This window comes from Dromaius novaehollandiae, chromosome 2 (assembly GCF_036370855.1).
Source record: "Dromaius novaehollandiae isolate bDroNov1 chromosome 2, bDroNov1.hap1, whole genome shotgun sequence".
Lineage (NCBI taxonomy): Eukaryota > Metazoa > Chordata > Aves > Casuariiformes > Dromaiidae > Dromaius > Dromaius novaehollandiae.
In genome coordinates this window covers 20782658-20804225 of record NC_088099.1, presented here as the reverse complement: position 1 = coordinate 20804225, position 21568 = coordinate 20782658, and the positions used below count along the sequence as shown (strand labels likewise).

At 42.8% G+C, this 21568-nt stretch overlaps 1 long non-coding RNA gene across 1 annotated transcript; it reads left to right on the top strand.

Moving 5' to 3' along the window:
• The first annotated feature begins 8793 nt into the window (after positions 1 to 8793).
• On the top strand, positions 8794 to 20855 carry LOC135327442 (uncharacterized). The gene is made up of 3 exons (XR_010387576.1): positions 8794 to 9059; positions 12269 to 12399; positions 14293 to 20855. It is a non-coding gene; the product is annotated as an uncharacterized LOC135327442 (long non-coding RNA).
• Positions 20856 to 21568: the final 713 nt, after the last annotated feature.

The following is a 21568-nucleotide window of genomic DNA, read 5'->3' as shown; positions in this document are numbered from 1 at the left end:
TTAAAAATCATGCAAGTTCCACCCTTCATGTAGTTTGCTTCAAGCAGATATTTATTGGATAACATAGTCTCTGACTAGTGAATGTTGACATTTAATTAATATGGAAGCTTAGCATTGTGAAGGCCCAAGAAAATCCTGTGATAATGAAAGAGATGACAACTATGTTCTGTTAGTCAGACATTTCTGTTGACATTGAAGGGTCAAACGCAGATATCTGGTGGAGGGCTGCAAATAACACACTGCAGGTCAGGGTTTGCATGTACAAATAGCTTTGTATGGTGCCTGATGTGTACCTGCTTGAGCTGTTTGCACTTATATTGGATTGCTATGTTGGATATTTTTGTCATGCCTATACTAGGAAAATGCTACCAAAATAGGGTTACTGGTATAACATACCAATAAAGCGCTAGGGCTATGAAAGTATGCCCACAGCTATAGAATTGCTTCCCACAAATTATACTGGGGAAAAAAGCAAAATTTAGCTAGTAAAACTGCATCTGCCTTAGGGGCTTAGTAATCACAACCTACATACCTATGCCAGCAGAACTCTGTAGTAGCTCAGAAGCGCTTGTGTGCTGTCTAAATCGTGACAGGTAACATCCACCCACGCAAAAAGAAAACAAACTGAAAGAACTTGATTGTAATAAAAAAGGAAGCACTTTAACATAGAAATATATGGGAACTGTTTCTCTTGTCATGAATAAAGCAGGAGTGTGAAGTTGTGTGAATTTTCCATTCCATTAACTCCACAGTTCTTGAGTTTAGATGAAAATAGTTTCAGGGAAAGGATACAGAAAGAGCTATTCTGTGTTGTGCACTGGTGATATAACAAGATATGCTAAATCGCCTAGTCACGTTGTTGGTCATAAACCTACCACAAAGCGCTGTTCATTCTTTTGTTTACACTGTGCAAGTAACTGTCAGAATAGTTTGTCATAGGTGCAGAAGGATACTATTTTTTCCTGATATTATTGGGCTTTATAACTAAACCCCTATACTTTCCTCTATTTCCCGCTGAAAGTCAACAAAAGAGAGATAGAGTCTTTCTTTTTCTCTGTTGCACATTGAGATTTGACAGAGAAATTTCTACTGAGTGGAAACAGATATTCCATTAAAAGTCCACTGTTGCTGTATAATTTAAATGCTTTTTCAACACCACAAACTACCTCAAGCCAAACAGCTGGTGTTGACTAAGAACAGTATTTCAGACTGTTACATGCTGTGATTACTACTTCCCAAACAAGAGTTTATACTTCATTTTCAGTGAAGATTAAATTAATTAGGGTGGCAACGTGATATGGGAATAAGGAGATGAGTGAAATTAACAGTTTTCACCTACCCTGAGGTTTGTTTAATTAACTATTTCCATTTGGAAATGTTCTGCTGGGGCTGTAGTTTGGCACTAATACTTCTTTTTGAGCAAATGTTATACTTTGCAGGTGATGCACAAAACCACAAACTCATCAGAAAGAGTTATTTCCATTTTGACTATACATGACATACTAAAAGAAAAAAAAACCACATCAGACGTAAAAACACTATCTTTCCGTAGCACGTACTGAAAATTAGTGGTTTGTTCATAATAAGTAGGAAGAATTATATAAAGAAATTGGACTGTGTTCCTTGGTTATATGTGACAAAACTCTTTTCTCGTGTTCCAGGAAAATTGTCACGTTAGAGAAAGTCAGTAATTCCTTTTTTTTCCTCATTAAAATATGCCGAACATTCTCCCAAACCATCAGTATTATTAGGAATGCTCATCTCTCCATCTATCAGGGATTATTCATCTATCAATCATCAATAATAAAGTTTAATATTTAAAAACTTAGATCTGTATTCCTAATGCACTATTGATATTAAAAAAATCTTCACTATTCTTACAGCTGCCTTAGTATTTCATAGTCATTTATAAATGAAATAAAAATGAAAAATATCTGTTTTAGAGCTCCACACTTAAGAATCTGATTCTACAAAAATGCTGGTTGCCCTCACATGCCCCTAATGACCACTTATTGGCAGTAACATAACTGAGGTTTTAATTGATGCTTTAGCCAGGCTTTTGACTTGACAATTGTATTTGTAAAAATTCTAATTATCATGAAACAGTAGAAATTAGAAGGCAATTTGTAAATGTTTACATCAGTGTGATCAATACAGTAACACTAGAGCAGCCAAAACGTGTGTATAGCTTTACCGATGTGAGCAGTCCACGCTTACAAGTGAACTATCTAAAAACTGCAGATTCAGGTCTTAACAGATACAGCAGCATTAGTGTGACCAGGTTTTCATTACCACAGAAATAGGCGTATAATTTGTATTCTATCAGCTATATGAACAAAACTAGTCTCTTTTCCTCTTGGAATGTTAATGGTGAATATATGTGGAAAGACCTAAATCTATTTGTTATTTAAGATTATTTAAATAGTACGGAACAAGTGAATGCAGTTTACAGTTTGTTCACAAGAGGTTCCTAATGAGCATGTGGACATCTGAGGTATTTTGACGGGACCCCAAGGTCCCCTGGAATGTTTCTTTTCCCTGAAACAACCCCAGTTTCCAGCATTGCACAGCAGTAAACTCCAAATTCACTTTCTGTGTATATTCTTCTACTTCTGATTAAAAATGACTGTATCAGTGCCTGTCCTACAGAAACTGGACAATATTTTGTCCCGCTGAAGCACATTTGAAAACACTGGATACAAAAGGAATGCAAACAGAATGAAAACAAATTAATTAAACATTAGCAGAAACGGTCTGTAGTATCATTCTAGTGTGGCAGCCTTCTGTACTCCCAGTGTCCTGCTTTAATATCCACCTTTTAAAAAGAGCAATTTAGAGGATGCATTTGCTATTCTAGACAAGTCAGAAACTGTTTAACTGCAGAGTAGCCAAAGATGTACAGTACAGCTCCTTAAAAACCTGTCACCTAGCATTTACTGACCCAGGCATTTCTGCTGGTTGTATGCAGAAGCCAGGCATTCACTGCCTCCGGCAGTGGAGGACCAGTGTTTAGATAGTCAGCCTTTTCCATAGAATTCTTTTCAAAATTAGTCTCCTTTTGTGATTTTGCTATAACCTGAGCCACCTATATTTCATAGAGGCAGAGAGGACAGAAGCATTTTGTTTCCGTGCGGTGCGGAGTACCTGGTTTGAGTTAGCTCTTGCTTGTCTGCCTCCCCTGAATGATTCTATTGATTTCAAGGGCTCTGCTTGCAAGAGAAAAGTGAGCAGCAGAGACTGGATGCTAGTTTTATTGTTTCATCCAGCACAGATTCATTTTCCAGGATCAGTTATTCTGTGTGATGAATGGGAAGTACAACTAAAAAACTGAGCCTAGAAACCTAATGTTAGCAGAGACCATATGAAAGTCTGATTGTGAAATATGATCCAGAACGCATTTACTAACAGACAAAACTTGGGAATCATTTCTCACACGGGCAAGACTGTTAAAGGCAGCAATACTTTGCTTTTCCATTACAGGCAACAGGAATTCTGCTGCACAAAGGCTAAGCATGGCAAAAAGAGAAAGATCTGGTACTTGGGGCAGCAATACTTTCATTTACCAAAACCTTGTGCGTGCAGAAGGTAGAATTAATTTAATTGCAAATGTCAAGAAATAAATGAATGAAACCATACTAAATTTTGCAACAAAAATAGGTTATGGGTAAGATACTCTTTTATGTCAGTCTTCTTAAAGAAAGAGAGAGAGAAAGAGACAAAGGAAATAGGGTAGAAAAAACAGGCTACACTGAAAGCACATACAGAAATCAAACACAGGAAAACTGTTGGGGACTTAATAATGCTAGAGGTAAATTGGCCACTATTCTTTCTATTGGAAAGAGACCAGAGTATTTGATTAAGTTAAACAGGAGCCATTTCTTTGTTCCTGAGAATAGAGAAAGCAGCATTTCAACCAGACAACTGAGACAGAGAATCCGGGGAAAAAAAAAATCTATTAAAGAGATAACAAAAGAGAAAAGCACTTACACTAATTCTGTCAAAAATCAGGAAGCTTCCTGAGAGGTTTGTAAAGGTGATATTCTCCTAAAGAGACCAGACTATGGTAGAATATTTGAGGTGAGTCCAAAGGATTGGTGATTTATTGGCATTTTGAAAAGTTAAAGGCCCAATAATGCCTATGAAGTAAGCTAAACAACTAAATCTACAAGGACCAATAAAACAGCACAGCTGTGTGGATTTAAAATTAAATGTTATACAGACAAAAGCACTCAGCCTCTATAACATTAAAATTATATCAAGAGGTGCTGTAGAAAGACAGGCCAAAAGATCTGATGAATATTTTATCTGTTTTACCTACAATAGGCAAATTAATGAATGTATATATATGCATGATTCCTAATACAATGGCTCCAACACTGATGAAGGGACAGGCACTACTATTGTTACAAATAAGAGGGTAAAAATCTGATTTCTTGAAATTACTCATGTCAAATTAGTACGTTTCTACCCTTTTACCTCCTCAATAATTTAAAATATTTACCAATCAGATTGTGAAGAAAAAGCAACCCTTGCCTGCAACTATATTCACTAAAATCACTATTTACCTTCAAGGAAAAAAATTCTAGCCATCTGCTGTTATTTATTCTTTAGAATTCCACTTGTGAATAAATAATCACTTATGCTTTGAAAAAAAAACTTTAATTCTTCTATTTCTCATAAATTCATACAGAATGTATTTTACCACGGTCTGAATATTGAACACATTTGGTGCAAATACCTCGATCTTACTGTGATCAATTTTTGGTGGACGCTGATTTCAGAGCAAAATATGGCCCAGCAGGTTCCATATTTTGGTTAATACAAAGATTTATTAGTCCTCTAGGTAAACATTGACCTTGGCTTCACCTTGGTCAATATTTACTTCTCAGGTTAATAAATCTTTACATTAACTGCAATTGAAATCACTCTCTGCTTAAGAGATAAAGACAAAACAGGACCTCATATGAAGACCACATTCATCAGATAAACTCTGCAGCTTGATTTATCTTCTTGCCCACTTGTCTTTTAGTAAAAAATGGTAATCCGTAGATAGTGAAATAGTTTCTCTCTGGATGGGTAGGGTTTTTCACCTGCAGTGTTGTGCATTTCATCTGCTTCTTAAAGTAATGGCAAAACTGGCATCTCTTGTGCTTAGGCACAGTCTGAATTTCCAGGATATTATTCTAAAAGAATGTGACATCACTAAATTGTATATTTACCTACGGGCAAATTTGGAGAGTACTTTACTCAGTGAACAGCCCTCTTAGTCACAGAGTAGGTTGCTATGCAGCCTGCCTAATGCGACAGATCTGACTTTCTGGAATACGTAGCTGTTTTGGAGAAAAGTGCTGACTAGGAGTGATGGGAATGACACTGCAATAAAACAACAATAATAAACAAACCCACTAACATATGGTGACCTTGAAAACAGTAAACATTGAACTTATCAGAAGAGAAGAGACATCAAAGCCTTGACTTAACCCCACTGCTGGGAAGGGGAATCTCTCCATTACTGTAAAGGAAACTGTCAGGAGAAACAGGGTGGTAAGTAGAGGATGAAGTTACAATTAGAAATTTCCTTCAAATCAGCTGTAACAAGGAAAGGCAAAAAGAACAGGTTTCTACATATCTTCCCTTTCCACAATTTCACACATTGATTAAAATCTCCCCAAGCAGTTTTTTCCACATCTAAGTTGTGCTTTTAAAAAACAAAGCAAACAACATATGCTTTGCCCATAGATCTCTCTGAGTCAGCTGAACAGTGTGAGGTATTTCTGCTTAATGGTTATCCAAAAATTGAAGACCTGTAGAAAGATAATTACTCAGATTATAGAGTAATTAAAAACTGGACTTCCCGAGGAACAGAATCAAAGCAGCATTAACTAGACAGCAAAGCTTTTTCATTTTTTTAAACATATTTAAGATCTCAAATAAACATCAACCACTTTACTCATGTAAGCATTCCCTTTGAAGTCAATGGGATTAGCCATGGATAAAATTCATCCTAAATTCTGTGCAGAAAGACAGGTACAAACTCAGTGAATCATTTAAATCCCACAGATTCTCAGCATTAGGCTTAAAAGACGCAGAGGTCTCTTGTTAGCCCCTTGGACTGGAGTCTTTCATCATCCAGAAATCTGGGGGCAGGATTTGTCCTCGCTGAAATACGCTTTAAAGTAAGGATTTCCATCCACGACCCCCTCTTCCACTGAGTTGTAGTTTCAGGATCTTATTTTTTTCCACCAAGCAGCACTGATGAGTTTACAATGATGTCTTGATGTCTTTCTGCACGCAGTGCAGGGAAATGTCATGCAAACCCCACAAATAAATTATGCTATTGGCAGAAAATATTTGAATGGCATAGACAGCTCTGCTAGCAATACAATATAGTTGCGTGCTTAGGTGTCATGTGAGCATAGGCATGGCTATACATACATATATATATTTTCCTCATCTTTAAAACCCCAGTTAAACTGATCTGCATGTCCTTTTTTTTTTTTTTTTTTTTTTTTTTTTTTTTTTTAACTGAGAAGAGCAGCTTATTTCACTAAATGACAAGCATACAAAAGGCTGCAAGTTGTATAAAGCCAATGGAGGCTGGTATCCTTCTGCCTTTCACTGTACATGATGGGATGCTCACTGTTCCCAGCTTTACTTCTCTCTACACTTATCTTGCTTTTAGTTCACGAAAACTAAACATAAAAAATATTTCAACATGCTTACAAAATCAGGTAATATTAAAAAAAATTAAAGGATAAACATAAATAAATAAATAAATATGGTTTTCTTCATTTCCTGGCATACGAACTAAGGGAGGGGACTTTAACTGTCTGAAGGCTGCACTGCAAGCAAAGGGGGGTGTTGTGGGGGGAAGGCAAACAAGCGATGACCGCTGCCTCCCGCTGTTGCACTCGAACGGCTGGAGCTGCCTTCGAGGGAGACACGTGGCTCTGTCCCAGCGGCAACGCGTTTTTGGCCTCTGTAAACGCAGGAGGGCACGCGCGCAGCCGAAGGGCTTTCCGCGGAGCCGCGCGGTGAACAGCGCGCCCGGGTACGGGCAGGGGCAGCCCCGCCGGCACGGCGGGACGCGCGGTCCCGGCTTCGCCGCTGCAGCTGCTGCTGCTGCTGCGGGAGCCGCCGCCGCCGCCGCCGCCCGCGCGGGGCCGCGGAGCGGGCGCGGCCCGGGCTCGCCGTTGCCATGGGAGCCGCGCGCCCCGCGGACCGCCGGCTCGTGGCGTCACAGGGAGGGCGCGGGCGGTGCGCGGCTGCCCTGGCCCGTGCGCTTTTGGGGAGGGGGGCGAGGGCTGGGGGCGGGTGTGTATTTCCTAAGGCGCCTCTTCCCTCTTAAAGAAGCCCAGACGGTGCCGGGAGCCGCTCCTTCCCGGCCCGCCCGCCTTTGTTTGGCTCCGTCCGGCGCGGCGACGGCGCTGCTGGAGGAAAAGTAAATGGTCTCTAACAGCCGGCGGCAGGTGACCGCGCATCCGTGGCGGTGCGACGGCGGGAGGCGGCCGGAGCCGCGGCGCGACCCGCAGCGGAGGCGCGTTGGGGAGGTTTTAAACCCCTTTCTTTCCCTGTTTAATCCACTTCCCATCCTAATGTGGCTACTTCCCCAACACATTGTGTGCCTAGGGAGCCGGACACACAAGGTAGTCAAGGGCGCATTTGTGTAATTAATAAAGTAAATTAAAGGGTTTTAAAAATTAATTCTACTCATTTAGGCACCAATCTGTTAATGAGGCATGGAAACCCCCGGGGATCGATAGTCGGGAGTAAAAACGAACTAGGTGAAGGAGGTGGCGGGCAAACGGTAAAAGGTTTATAGAGGAAGTATCCTTATCTTAGGCGATGTAAATATATAAAAAAAGGATGTGTATAAATCTCTCCCTGCCCTGCAGGGTCTGGATCCCATCAGCGGCCCCGGGTAGTCCCGTCTCCCTGCGCTACGGGGCTGCAAACTTTCCTTGAGACCGCCCCGGGCTGCAGCCCCGGCTCCGCCGCAGCCGCCCGGCGAGGGAAACGGCCGGCTCGCACCATACATATTAATACTCCGGGCTAGCGCGAGGCGTAATTATCTTCCCTTAATTGCAAATTCAACCAAAAATCGAGCCTGCTGTCATTCACGCACCTCTAGATTATTGTAATTAGGACTGCTGGTTTTTTTTATGTCAAGCGAATCCCGGGGCTGAATGCTCGCCCTTGTATTCAGTGGAGCAACACGTAAATCATATGCTGTGCGATGCTGCTCGGGAGCCCCGACGCCGGGAGAAGCCCGCTCCCCCTCTCCCGGGAAAAGCCGCGGCTGGAAGCGGAGCGAGCAGCGGGCAGCGGCTCGCAGCCCCGCCGCGAGCGGAGCCTGTCCGCCGGCGACCGCGAGCCCTCTGCCGCCGCCGCCGCGGAGTTATGCGGCGCCGGCGACCAGCATACGTCCGCCCTGCCAGGAGGGCCAGGAGCTCAGCCTGCGGGAGAAAACCGTGTCACCGGCAGAGGCAACCCCGCCCGCCCCGCCCCGCCCCTCCGCGCCGCGGGGCAGCCGCGGAGAGGGGGGCCGGCGGGGGGCGGGGTGCTGCCCCGCGGCCCGGGGACTCCAGCTGCAGCGGGGAGCCGCGCTGACGACTGCCGCCCCCCCGCGACGTCAGGGGAGCAAGTTGTGTCGTCATCAGGCCTCTGTCCCCCGCGGCCGTTTGTGACGCTTCCTTCGGGAAAGGCCCGCCCGCCCCCGCTGCGGGGCCTGCGGCGGCCGCTGCCTGCGCGCCCCGCCTTGGTCTGCCACGCCCCGGCGGCCCCCCCGCCCCCGGCACGGCTTCCCGCGGCGGGCGCCCGGCAGGGCCTCGCTCCCCCGCCGCAGCGGCCCAGCGAGCCGGCCGCGCCTCTGCGGGGCGCCCCCTGCCGCCGGCGGCGCCGCGGCTCGGCTCGCCCCGCCCTAGCGGACATAACGGCAATCGGGGCGTTCGAAACTTCGCCGCCGCCCTGGCTGCTCCGCGCGCGCGGCGGCCGCGGCCCCTCCCCTCCCCCCCAGCCCCGCGCGGGGCGCTGCCGCAGCCGTTAGGGCCGCGCGTGAGGTAACGGCTCGTGGCGGGGCAGCAGCGGGCCGGCGCCGGGCGGGGTCTGCGCGGGGCCGCCGCGGCGCCTTTGTTGCTCGCTGTGGGGAGCGGCGCTGGGCGGGCGGGGGCGCCCGCGGCCCCCAGCCCGGGACGGAGCCGGGAGCGGCCGGGCGAGGCGCGGAGTCGCGGGGAGCGCGCCCGGGTCCTCAGTAGCCGTTCTGGGCCCCCCCGGTGCCCCGAAGAGAAGGCCCTCGGGGTCAGAGTCGGAGAAGTTGTTAGTGCTTAAATTTAGGTGGGCCTGAGGCCTTTGAGCCAGGGAGGATGGAGTGCAGAGGCACCAGCTGAGTGGCTGGGTGCTGAACTGTGGCCAGTTTTTAGCACTGACACTAAAGCTGAGGTCTGCAGGTGCTGCCATCTTGTCTGGGCTCGCTGTGCTTTGTGCCCATGGTCTTTTGGGGGTGAGAAAATTAATCAGTTCCCTGCCTAAACCCTCTGAATTGCCTGACGCTGTGTGGTTGAGTCATCCTAGGGGCTAACATAAAACACAGCAGTGCAAAGCAAAAATCACCATAGTCAGGCTTCTTTCCTCGGCAGCGCTGTGTGAGAAGTGGGCAGTGTGCAATTCCCTGAGGACTGGGGCTTTTGCCAACAGAGTGCGGCACCTGGGCTCCAGGTCCTTCTTCAAGCCAGTGGAGTTAAACATGGTCTTTCATGCTAAGCTGGGGCTAGATGAGGGTGCTATTCCTGTTGAAGGACGTACATCCTTCTCTTGAAGCTGGGACACTGTTTGGAAAAGAGAACAGGATTTGTGGGGCTAGCAGGACAGTACGTAAGAAGGGAGCCCAAAGCCAGTGTTGAGGGCCTTCTGCCAGAAATGGAGGGAGTCTGGGATTCCTGTATCTGTCCCCAGTGAGGTCTCTGCAATTTGTCTGGTGATTCTCAAACACAAAATACATAAGCCATCTTTATGTCAGATGCTAGAGCATGTGTAGTAACGGAGGTGTGGTCTGCCACTGCTGCTGTTCATACATAGTTCTCCATGAAGTCTTAATCCAGTCTACAGTGTTCCAGGCTGACAGTGAGAGAACTAATATTTTGTATTGGGGTGCTGTTTCTGCACAGGAAATACAGCAGCAAGGCTTCAGAAAACTGCTTAAAAAGCACAAAGTTATTTTTTAAATAAGTGCCAAGGAAGCGATCTGCCACAGCACCAAATACAAAAGCCATGTTAGCACATGGTCTCATTAGCCAGAAAGGAGATGCAGCTCGCTCTGGTCGTGATCTCACATTTGGTGGCAAGACTGTAAAGAGCTCTTGTCGTCTTATCTCCAGTTTATTCATTCCTGCCCTTGTGCTGCCACCTGTGTTGTGCTTGCAGAGCTATTTGTGTGGCCATGAGTAATGTAGATTGGAGAATTGTTACGGCTGTTTTTTTTTTTTTTCTTTTCCTGAGTCAAGTACCTGTGAATCCTGCTAGCGTACCTCTCCCTTCCCTAGGCACAATCCTGCAGTTTCTGCATTAATACAAGTCATACAAGACTCATCTGCAGCTTCTAATGTCTTGAGTCAGGTGGTGGGGGGTGGGATAGATAGAATTCCAATCAAGTAAAAGTTTATTTTTCATGATTCTTAGTGTTGTGTGGGAGATGTTTTTTGAGGAAATTTACAATAAAATGCCATCAAAAGAGTATGTAAAGTCAAGCACTCAAAAATGAAATGACAGAATGAAGGTTTTCAGTACAAATTAATGCGGCCTTACTGTGGAAGGCTTTTGGTCTATTTTGGTTTTGGGTTTGCATGCCGTCTTTGCCACAAGCCTCCTCTCTTATTTCATACAGAGGATAGACTGTGCCTGCAAATTAATCAAAGTTGTATTTAAACCACTGTCCTTCCCTTGTGGGCCTGAGCCTCATGCAGACTGAAATGTTGTGTGGTTAATAGGATATAGTAGTATAGGAAGAGAAACAGTGCAGGCAGCAGATCGGTGCTCTTGAGAACTCAGCTTTGCCTCTGCTACAGAATTCATCTGTCACCTGGTAGGTCCCTTAAACAGACTTTCCTGAGATGCCCATTTTGTGTCTCTTTATTTCAGGTGCTCAGACTAATACCTGAGCCAAAGGGGTCTGATTTGGCAAAAGTACTGAGCTTTTATAACTTCTGTTTAAGTCATTGAGAGCTATGCCTTGAATGTGTGAATATATAAATGTTACGATTTCACAAGGCCCATTGCCAGATTTTCCAGTTGGAGGATCCAAAACTGTCAGGGCCCTGAGTGTCCCTGGGGCCTCCACCGGCCCCCTCTGCCCAGGGGCTCCATTTAAGCTCAGCCTTGGCCTTCAGTCCCTTGCTGAGCTTCGGTGTAGGAGTACTGGTCTGCAGCTCAGCCTGAGTGGTACCCGTACCTGGCCACGGACCCTGTCAGTCTGGGCTCTGACCTGTGGACTGGCTTCCTGGCCTGACCTCGGACCTGCCTTGTTGCTGTGGACCTGCCTGGTGATTGCTGGACCGTGTCCAGCCCTTGGTACCGTCACTAGACCTGATCCTCGTTTGCTGACTTGTGCTCCTGGCTGACCTGCCTCATCTCCATGGACTTTCCTGATGATCTGGGCTCTTGGTTGAACCTGGCTACCATCCCAAGGCCTGCCTGGCTCGCCTCGGTCGGGCCTTGGGGCTGGGCCCTGGCTGGAGAGCCTCTGCCCTGCCGGCCAGGGCACCCTGTCCATCGTGCTCCCTGTCTGTCAGGGAGCAGCCAGCCCTTGTTGCTCCCTGACAAAGCATTTGAGAGTTCTAACAGTGCGGCTTTAAATTCTGTGTTTTAAAGTCCTATATGTACAAGTAAGAGAATAATGCCACCTTGCCTCACAGTGATGTAGTGCAAATAAATTAGTATTTCTAATGAAATAAGATACCAGAGTGGCAAGACCAGAGAAAGACCCACAGGGAAATTAAATGAGAGGCTAGGGAGCCCCCACTTGAATATGAAAACAACAGATCTGATCTTAAAGTAATCATGTGGGAATGAAGAATTACCCGTTTCTCTCTTCACTCTTTGCTGTTATCCTAAGAAGCCAAATTGTTTAAAAACTAAGAGGTACTTTGAAAGTCGACAGGAGTATTAGCTATTCTGTAGAACTCAAAATAATACTACACATTGTAATATTTTCCGGTGCATAGGCCGTTACTTCTCGTAGTTCCCTCCCCCCAACTTTTTTTTTTTTTAAACTAAGGTGAGATACAGTGGCAGAGATGACATTCTGGCCCTATTGAAGTCAATGGGAGGTGCCCCTCCTTCCATGAGAGAGCATTTCACTTGGTGGGAGTGGTGATCCACGTCTTTGCCTCCTTAAATTAAGCCAAGGTCAGTACAATTTGGTGAGCCATAAGTGCTGCAGGAAGCTGTTTCCTCAGGCCTGCAGATACTATGACTGTTTTAGGTAAACCAAATTTTGTTTTAAATTCCAATTTCCGTAGCAATCACAGATGTGATAATTAGCACCTATGAGTAGGAAGCTATGTTTGTGTAAATGGGTTAACATGCTGTCAGAGCTTTATCCAAAAAAGTGTTTTATGTTATGGAAAAAATATTTATCAGGAAAGTTTGATATTAATTTTGGATTAAATCTTAGTCTTTTAGGAATAGGTATAGTCACTATAGCTTGTGTCATCACTAGTTCACAATCATTCTGCAGAGATATCATTTGCTTTGTATATTATTTGTATTAATAGCATTATTTTATTATTAATAATTTAGAATTGCTGTAAAATTGTGCTTAACTATGGGGAAAAATGATTTGATATGGTACTTATACTGCTGGTCGCATTCCATCTATGAATTTGTAGATAATATTTATTAGCAAATAGAGTTTTGTTAGAAAGCACCACTGTGCAAGTGTAATCTCCGTTGCCCTTAAGTCAGACTTCGCCTGGGTAGCAGCATTGAAAGCTGCTGAGGCACGCACCAGGACGGAGGAGGAGTGGTGCTGCTTCTGTAGCGCCTGGAACTGTTCTAACACTATGCAAACAGCAGGCAAGCCTCTCTGGCCTTCTCAGTAGCAGGACAAGGAGTGAGGGTGAGCTCCTAAAGAGAAGAGGACACTTTCCCCGAAAATGTATTTTCTGCACTGATAGTGACTTTCCCTTGGGTACCTTCCCTAGCAATGAAAAGCAGTTAATGAGATGCAGAGATCCATTCTGCCCAAGCACTTGTACCGTCTTCGTTGCCAGCAGCTAGCCATTACTAGCTGTGCTGGTGTGCATCCTGAAGTCTCAACCTAGGCTTTCTTTGGGTTGAAAAAAGCTGTTGTAACAATGCCCTGTGTTATATCAACTCAGAACAGGAAGCCGGGAGAAATACTGTATCCAGTTGAAACTGCAGGGGGCACAGTGTCATTACTAGAGTTGCAGTTGGGCCAGGATAATTAGCTCCTGTTAACTTGCCTTCCCTAACGAAAAACTAACGACATAATTTAATGACATAAATTCATCAAGTCCTGGGTTGATGACTCATCCTTGTAAAGATGTGGTGGTCTTTAATGCTGGTTTGGTGCTTTAGTTCATTGCCAATCAAAAGAGTGATTGATACCTGTTAGAATAACCTCTTCACTTCCAGTGGCAGTAGGTCTTTCAAGGTGCTCTGCTATCTAGGCTGTCCTTTGGCCTCACCTGGTGTAGCACAAGGTGGTGCAACTGCAGATGTGCTAGCAGCTGTCACATTGGAGTGGGTCTTGAAGGATGGATCAGCCGGCACAGACAGACAACATGCTTAATCAGCGCAGTGCAGTTCTTCCAGCACAGAACCTGGTGATAAACCAAGATGCAGCTCCACGGCCACCAATGCAAACTGACAGCGAGGCCTGTCAAGAAGCCCCATGTCACATTAGAAGTAGAACTGCTGACGTCCTGTAACACAGCATTTGTTCCTCTGCTTGTCAAAAGGGAAACATGATGCAGTGGGATTTGGTAAACACCCAGCACTAAGAATTTGAGGGAATAGGTTCATTTCGCCTTTTAAAAAATGTTAAAAAGCACCAAATAAAAAATAGTTATTGTTGATTATAATCCCTTCTGCTGATAAACAGTACTTTGAAGTATGTTAGTTTAGAAGCTGAATATATTCCATGTTACTTTTGGTGTATTTTTCTTACATGCAACTGTGAAGAACACATCCCTCTCACCTATTCTGAAACAGCAGTAGGAGGGATTTGTGCATGCTTTCTATGTGTGGACTAATAGTATCTTGTTTTTTTTGCAGAAATACCTCATACAGCTGACATCACCAGTTCAACAGTTTATAGTGCTGAATAATTGTAAACATGTTTGTCCTACTTATTCCCCTAGAGTTCTTTTCCACTTAAAATATTTAGATATATGTACTTGCTGTGATGATTGTATATTTTAGAAGTACTATAAGATTATACTAATGCTGTAGTTCATAGATTTGACAATGTTTTCCCCACAATTAAAAAACAGAAAACTTTGCTTGCAGATAAAGAGCTCTTCACCAGTTCAAAATGTTATATTTTTCCAAGCAAAAGCATTTTTTTTTTAAATGGAAAGTTATCATGTGATATTAAACACATGTGTTAAGAGACTGTTTTATGGTCTTAGAACTGCTAAATTAACTTTAGAAACATTTGGTTCTCAAGAGTCTATCATCGGTGCCTAAAGTACAGCTAGGTAAATGAGTTTGCTGTTGCTGGAGAGCTTCCTTTTTCTATATAATGTGATAGGTTGCAGAAGCCTTTAACCTCTAACGGATATTTCCCTTAAGGGATCAGAACTGAAAATAGAGATTTTAAAATGGTTTCTAGGAAAAGAAAAATTGACAAGAGAAAATCACTGAAACTTTTGAATAATAGTAAAATATAAGGATTGCTTGCTCTTGTGTAAGGTTAATATTTATCCTTGGGAATAAAGAATAAAAGAAAGAGGGAGTGGGGAAATGGTGTTTCCAGATCTGCTGGCAAGTGCTGTTAATAGTTTAATAGAATTTAGTGTAATATTTGATAGAGTTTAAAAAAATTGTTAAGACATAATAAGACAGAGTTAACTTCCTACTTTTGTTTTTGTTTGGTACTGGTGGTGTTTGCACATTAGCAGTCAAATAAATATCCTAGAAGTGTCATAACTCATTCAGATAGTTTCCCACAGAGACAGTTCATTAAAGAAGTTCATTAAATATTACCTAAAAAATAATGTTTGTGCCAGTATAGTAATTTGAATCATATATTTTCCTAGTCCAATAATGGGAAACTTCCATCTATCTTTCATTTCTGTAATATTTTACAACCGGATATATTTCAGTTGGTAGAGATTTCACCTATATTTAGGTGGCTAAATTTTAAGTAGTAAATTAGTGCAATAGAGAAGAAACTGCCAAGTACTTGTAGCAGACGGAATTACCTAAAATCTGGTTTTAAACTGGAAAGGTTCCTGTGGTGACAGGGAACTAAGTGGAGAAGGTATGCATTGGTGATTCCTGCAGGTGAAGTGTAGCTTCGAACGTAGAGGAAGATTAACCCTCCCCAAGGTCTCTACCCTCTGACTTGAAAGAAATATCTTACCCCAGATCTGGCAAGCCGTGTAACTGTAAGCGTTTGAGCAGCTGCGCAAGGAGAGACCTGAGGGGATTCTTTGTTCCACCTCAGTTCTGTTCTGTCAGCACCTTTCTGCAGCTGTGGCCAATCTCTGGTATTTCTGAGGAAAACCAAAACAAATAATTCTGTTAATCTGACTTTACCAGTTCCAGCACTTTCTACAGATTTGTGTTTTGTGATTGATTATGAGCCCTTGGTGAAGCTTTGCTATGAATGGGATACTCATATTGTGCCTTGTTTAGTGCCTCATATTTTGAAGGATCATACTACAACTTTCCCTTGTGCAGGGCGCTTATGGAGTCCCCCTTATATATGTGAACACCTGTTTCTATGAAAATATATAGCAGTTTTGTAGCTCCAAGAAATCCGTACTCTGTCAAATTTGGTTGAAGTTGGCCAGCGGATTTGGAAGTTTACTGTGTCATACACGTACACAGACACATGGTGCCTCTGCGTCTTTGTTTCTTTAGGAAGTGAAGCTAAAAATGACATCCATATCTTTTCCTAAAATCAGAAGCCAAATTATTACATCTGTGTGCTTGGGGAAATCCTTCCTTTATGACTCCTGTACTTAGTGGCTGAAAGCTTAAACACAAAACTTGAAAAAATAATAGCTGCCTTAATGGAAGCTGCAAAACTAATGAGCCTGGTCAGTATCCATAAAGGAACTAATTGGGTTGAAAACCAACTCCAAGGACAAAAAGGACAACAGCTATCCAGCCTATCCAGTCCGGCCTATCTGTGCATTTGTTCCTTGGCTCAAACTTTTATGAATTGTTTTGCAAATTTTGATCTCATTTTCCTTACAGAGTCCCACAAAAGTGATAATTTTGACAAGTGGACATTGGAACTGAACATGGTAATGGTCTTAGGAGCGCACTGTACCGAGGCAAAAATATCCACTCGGTATTCCCATTGGACCTTGTGCCACAAGCTTGTGCTCTGGTGCTTATTCACATCGACGCTTCTGCTTCCCACTGAGAAACTGTTTTTCAAAGTAGTCTTCCAGCCTTCTGACGTTACCTGCATTTCTGTTACCACTGGACTGTTCTGAAACATCCTGTGGGGCTGTGACTGTTTAAGACAGTTCATAAGAACAGCATGTTATCTTCATTACTTTCTACACTCCTTGCTCTTAGTGCCTTCTGCAAACTGTACTGACCAAGAGTTTATGACGTGATGTAGATCACTGATAAATACATTAAAAAGCAATAGATTGAGAACTAGTCCCAGAATGTTCACTCAGGAAAGAGTCCAAAACAGATATTTGCTCATTAAACTACGTCTTATGTTTTGCTCTATGTCAATAAAGTAGTTTTTAGTCTGCTTAATGAATGCCTTATAACTTCACAAAAGGCGAGTTTCAGATGTTACATGGTACTGAGTCAGATGCCTGGGAGAGGTCCAACTGTACTGTGCCAGTGCAGCTGACTTCTGGTTTCTACTCAGCTGTCTGCTGAGGTCAGGCCAAATGGTTCATAGTTTCCTAGGTGTTTTTCTGTGTCTTGAAATGCAGAAGCACAATTTGGAATTTTCCAGTATTACCCAGGGAATTGGAGCAGTCCAGGCGAAGGGGTTATGTTGAAAAGCTTGAGCTGAGACCAAGGGCCGTGGGTGGGAAATACGGGCCTGGGCCTGGAACACACTGTGGAGGAAGGGGCAGAAAGGGGGCAAGCTTGAGCAGAAAGGGGGGAAGTCTGTGTTCATTAAATGGCACTCCAGTTCAAAGCAGGGGATGGGAGCTAAGGTTCCTAAATCTCACCCTTGTTTTGCAATCAGGACATAGCTGAGTTCGCTGGTTCCTCTGTTTCCTTTCCAGTGTTGGTCCATGCAGATGTAACAGCCTACTCTTCCTGTCAGTCACTTTCTTACCTTGCGTGGCAGATGTGTTTGTGGTGGATATAAGGATCTCAGCTGCAGTGGTGAGCCTTGTGGGTCATCACTCTGATACAATTTCTGTTTTTTTTTCATTTTTTGTTTTTAATGTAAAAGACTTAATGTGTAAATCACGTATAAGCATGCATAAACGGTGTTTGAAAGAGTATTACTAAAGCTGTGAAGTGAAGCAGTGGAAAAATTAAGTAACCTCAGAAATGAGGCTAACTGTGCAGGATATTAGTTGGCCATTTTTTGGTTTATTCACTATACGTGGCCTTTGATCACGTGTTGATATATGACAATTTTACTGAGTCTCACTGAGTGAGGAGCCTACTCTAGGGATTAAGCAATGACATACAGTGAAAGAGGCAATGATCTGCAGTCTAATTTCTTCATTTGCTTTAGAGATGATAAAACCATTATTTAATGATTAAGGCAGTTGAATAATTTTCTAGAGATTTTCTATCCCTGCCTTTGCTACAGAGCTCTATGCGTTGCTGGGCTGATTACTTAAATTATGTAATCACTGTTTTCATGTTTGTGAAGTAAGACTTGGGGGAACACTAGGCACTCAAAAGTAAAGCTGGTGTGAGAGCTGTGCTTTGAATCTGTGATGTCCTATATTATGTCAAATACTTTGAAAAAATCAAGCTTTTGGCAACTCAAATTAGTATTTATTTTTCCCCCTTATTTCCCTCAGTTCATGGTCTGTAAAATGGGAGTAAAAATGCTGTCTGCAATCTCCTAGCCTGAGAGGAAAAAACAATTAGTGAAGCGTTCTGATACAACGATGAATGCCTGTAAGGAAATACGGGATTCTTGTTTTGATACTAGAATTTTAATAGCATGTAACAAATGAAGTCTTGGGTTATGCCTTGAGTAACAGGGAGAAAACAAAATGGTATGTTTCTGTTAACTGAATTTAGTGCTGCCTGCACTGAAAAAGGTAGAGGTCATGTGGAAGAGCAGTATGTGATCGTGTTATCAGAGATTGTATATTGAAGTCTGATAAATATATATGCATCTGGAGGCAAATCAAAGTTGTACAGATACTTAGACCTATTCTTTTCCCCAAATCAGTGTAAGTAATCCACTAATATGTTAAATAATTTCTCCTCCAAAGCTACATGAATGCTTATTGATCAGAAAAACAATACGAAGAACATCATGAGCTATTTTGTATGTCCATTTCTGCTTACTCCCTTCCATGCTGGTTGCCATATTCATATCCTAAATCCTTTACAATGTTACTCTTGAAGGAACAGTGCAACTAGTTCATTGTTCATATGTCAGTTTGCATATGCAGGTGACGCAATGCCGTACATTCGAGCAGCAGAAAAATCTGTTCTGTAACCAGAAAAAGTAGCAATTAATGAGATGGGAATAGGAGGAGATACGAACAGCAGGCTTTCCCTATGACCTTTCCTGTATGTACTTGGTTTTTAATACTGCTCTGTAGCTAAGATAGCCCCTGGTTGTTGTCTTCCTGGTTAATTCTGCCTCCTGAGTGTTCAGCAGTATGTCAACATGCAATTGAAAGCTCATTGACTTTGAAAATGAATTTAAAGGTGGGGAGACTTGATTTGAAAAAATAAGTAACTGAACAGCAAGCTTTTAGAAATCTCGTTTCCTCAGCAGCTGTGTTGCTCTCCAGGCTGTCTTACAGCTGAAAGAGGGAAAATATGAAACAGCAGCGACCGACGTAAACTTTCACCAGAGGCAAGCATGTGCAAGTGCTGGGAGATGCTGCAGAGGGAGAACATGGACAGGAGATGTTGCCTTCTGGAAGTTTGCTCTGCCGTATTATGGCATATATACTTCTGCATAACCCCTCAATTCTACCACTTTTATCTAATAGCAGTCTGCTCCGGTATAAACCAACACATTTTGCAAATACTTCTGGATTGTACCATGCTGTTTAAAAGGAAATACAGATGTTAAAGAACAGGGAGGAAATGAAAAGAGGAAGAGCGTCTGGAGACTGGAGTCTGCGTTGGAGCTCTGTTTGTTGGTTGATTTAGGACTTCTGGGCCTTTGCAGTCAGATCTGGCTTTTGTGCTTTTGAGGTGGTGCCCCCAGGTTTTCCCCAGAGTATCTGCCTTTTCTCTGGGCATAGTAGAATACACAGTGCGAGTTTGAGGATTTGGAGAAAGATAGTTCAATTTCTTTGTCACCAACTCCAATTCTAACATTCACAGCCATGCATTTTAGATCCCTTTCAGTTCCTGTCAACCTCCTGGTAATACCGGGGACCAGGGACAGCTGTCTGCATTTAGAAAAGTTTGGCAAAGGACAATCATCCAAAGAAAAGGGCGTCTGGGACTTTGTCTACTAAAAGGTTTTGTGTTTTAGTCATTTCTTTGAGTTCAGGTAGAATTGGTATCAAAACCTGCTCCTTTTATTGATTTAATAGAAATGTTCGAGAGCATCTGTAAAACAAACTGTTTTACTACCTGTGGTGATGATAAATATTTTATTTTCTGCAGAAGTGAATTTGTGTTTTAACAATACTCTTAGTTGTAGCTGTCTGCACGTTTCTGTTTCATTGTATATGTTTATGGAGTTCACGTATGCTTTATCTGTACAACTGAACAGGCTTTGCAGCAAATTATTGTCTTTATTCCACTTCTCTCAGATGCAGAAATACAGAGTTCACAGGCAGTTTTATGTTGGAAATGAAGTAGCGCAATGTTGTCATAATTTCTTGATATTTGGCATGGATGTTGTTTCCTTAATATTCCAGTATCCCTGTACTTGCCCTCCCACAATTTCTTCTTGTACTCAGTGCAATATTAGAATTAACGAACTCCAAGGCTTAAATACATAGTAACCCTCTTTTCTAATCTACGTTTTACTATTTAAAGAAACATTTTTAAATTTTGCACCATTCCTTTGATTTTGTTAGCACATAGTCCTGGAAATACTATATGAGTTATCTTTTACTATCAGAGATGGACTTTTAAGTCTCCTATTAAGTAATATAGGTGTTGTCTTTATTTAATGAAGAAATTTTTTCCTTTCCTTGAGCTTCGGTGCTGTGTATTGTATGCTGTCTAGATCTAGTCAAACTGAAGACCGGTATAAAAAGAGAGATGGTGGAGATCAGCCTTAAGGTCAGTTCTTTGTTGTCTTTGGAATTTGACACGAATAGTTTGAAGGAAAAGATACAATCAGTTTGATGGGAAGGTGCACAAATTTTTTTCCCCAAACTTTTTTCCAGTTTATATTTAAAGCGATCAAAAAGTCTCATTAGCATAAACTGTAAAGACAGAAGTTCCTTTTCCTTTTTTGGTGTGGTGATTTCTTCCATTTTGCTCTGTTAGAGGGATATTTTATTCTGCTCTGAGATATTGACTGTTATAATCTTCAAAACACACTATTCAAACCTCTTGGAGGTTTATGCCAATACAGCTTAATTCAGGTTTCTAGGACTGCAGTGAGAGAAAGGTATCAGAATAGGTGCAACACTTGTGGAGGGCAAAGGTATGACTGGATTCAGGGAGTGGGAGGTCCGCTGAGGGCTAGTAAATGTCATGGTCCAGCTGCAGTTGTTGTCAATGGAGAGGTGGACCATAGATGCAGAACTGACTGGTTAGATCAGGGGATTTTGAAGTGTTATATATTTGGGTTTGAAGATGCTTTTATTTAGTGTGTGTCATTTTCTAGATAGCAAAATCATATCTGAGCATTGTAAATGCGTCATTTTTTTCCTTTCTCAAAAGATGGAAATGAAAATGTATCCAGCTGTTTATTTTCTTTGTGAAGCTTCCTTTAAATGATATGGCATATAGGTGAGTGTAGTAACTACAGGTTTAGGCAATCTAGACAATGCTCTTTTTTGAGTGATCTGATATGTTCCTTTTGGAAATCCGGAAGAGTTTTACTGACCTGAATAGGGATGGAGCCTTAAATGATTAAAACTTAGCAGTGCTAAATACATGAAATTTAGATACAGATTATGTGCATTAAAGAAACTGAACTGAGTATCACTAGCAGAACAAGTAAAGGAGTGTACATATGGGCTATGGGGAGCTCCAGCACTTAGGGAAAAAA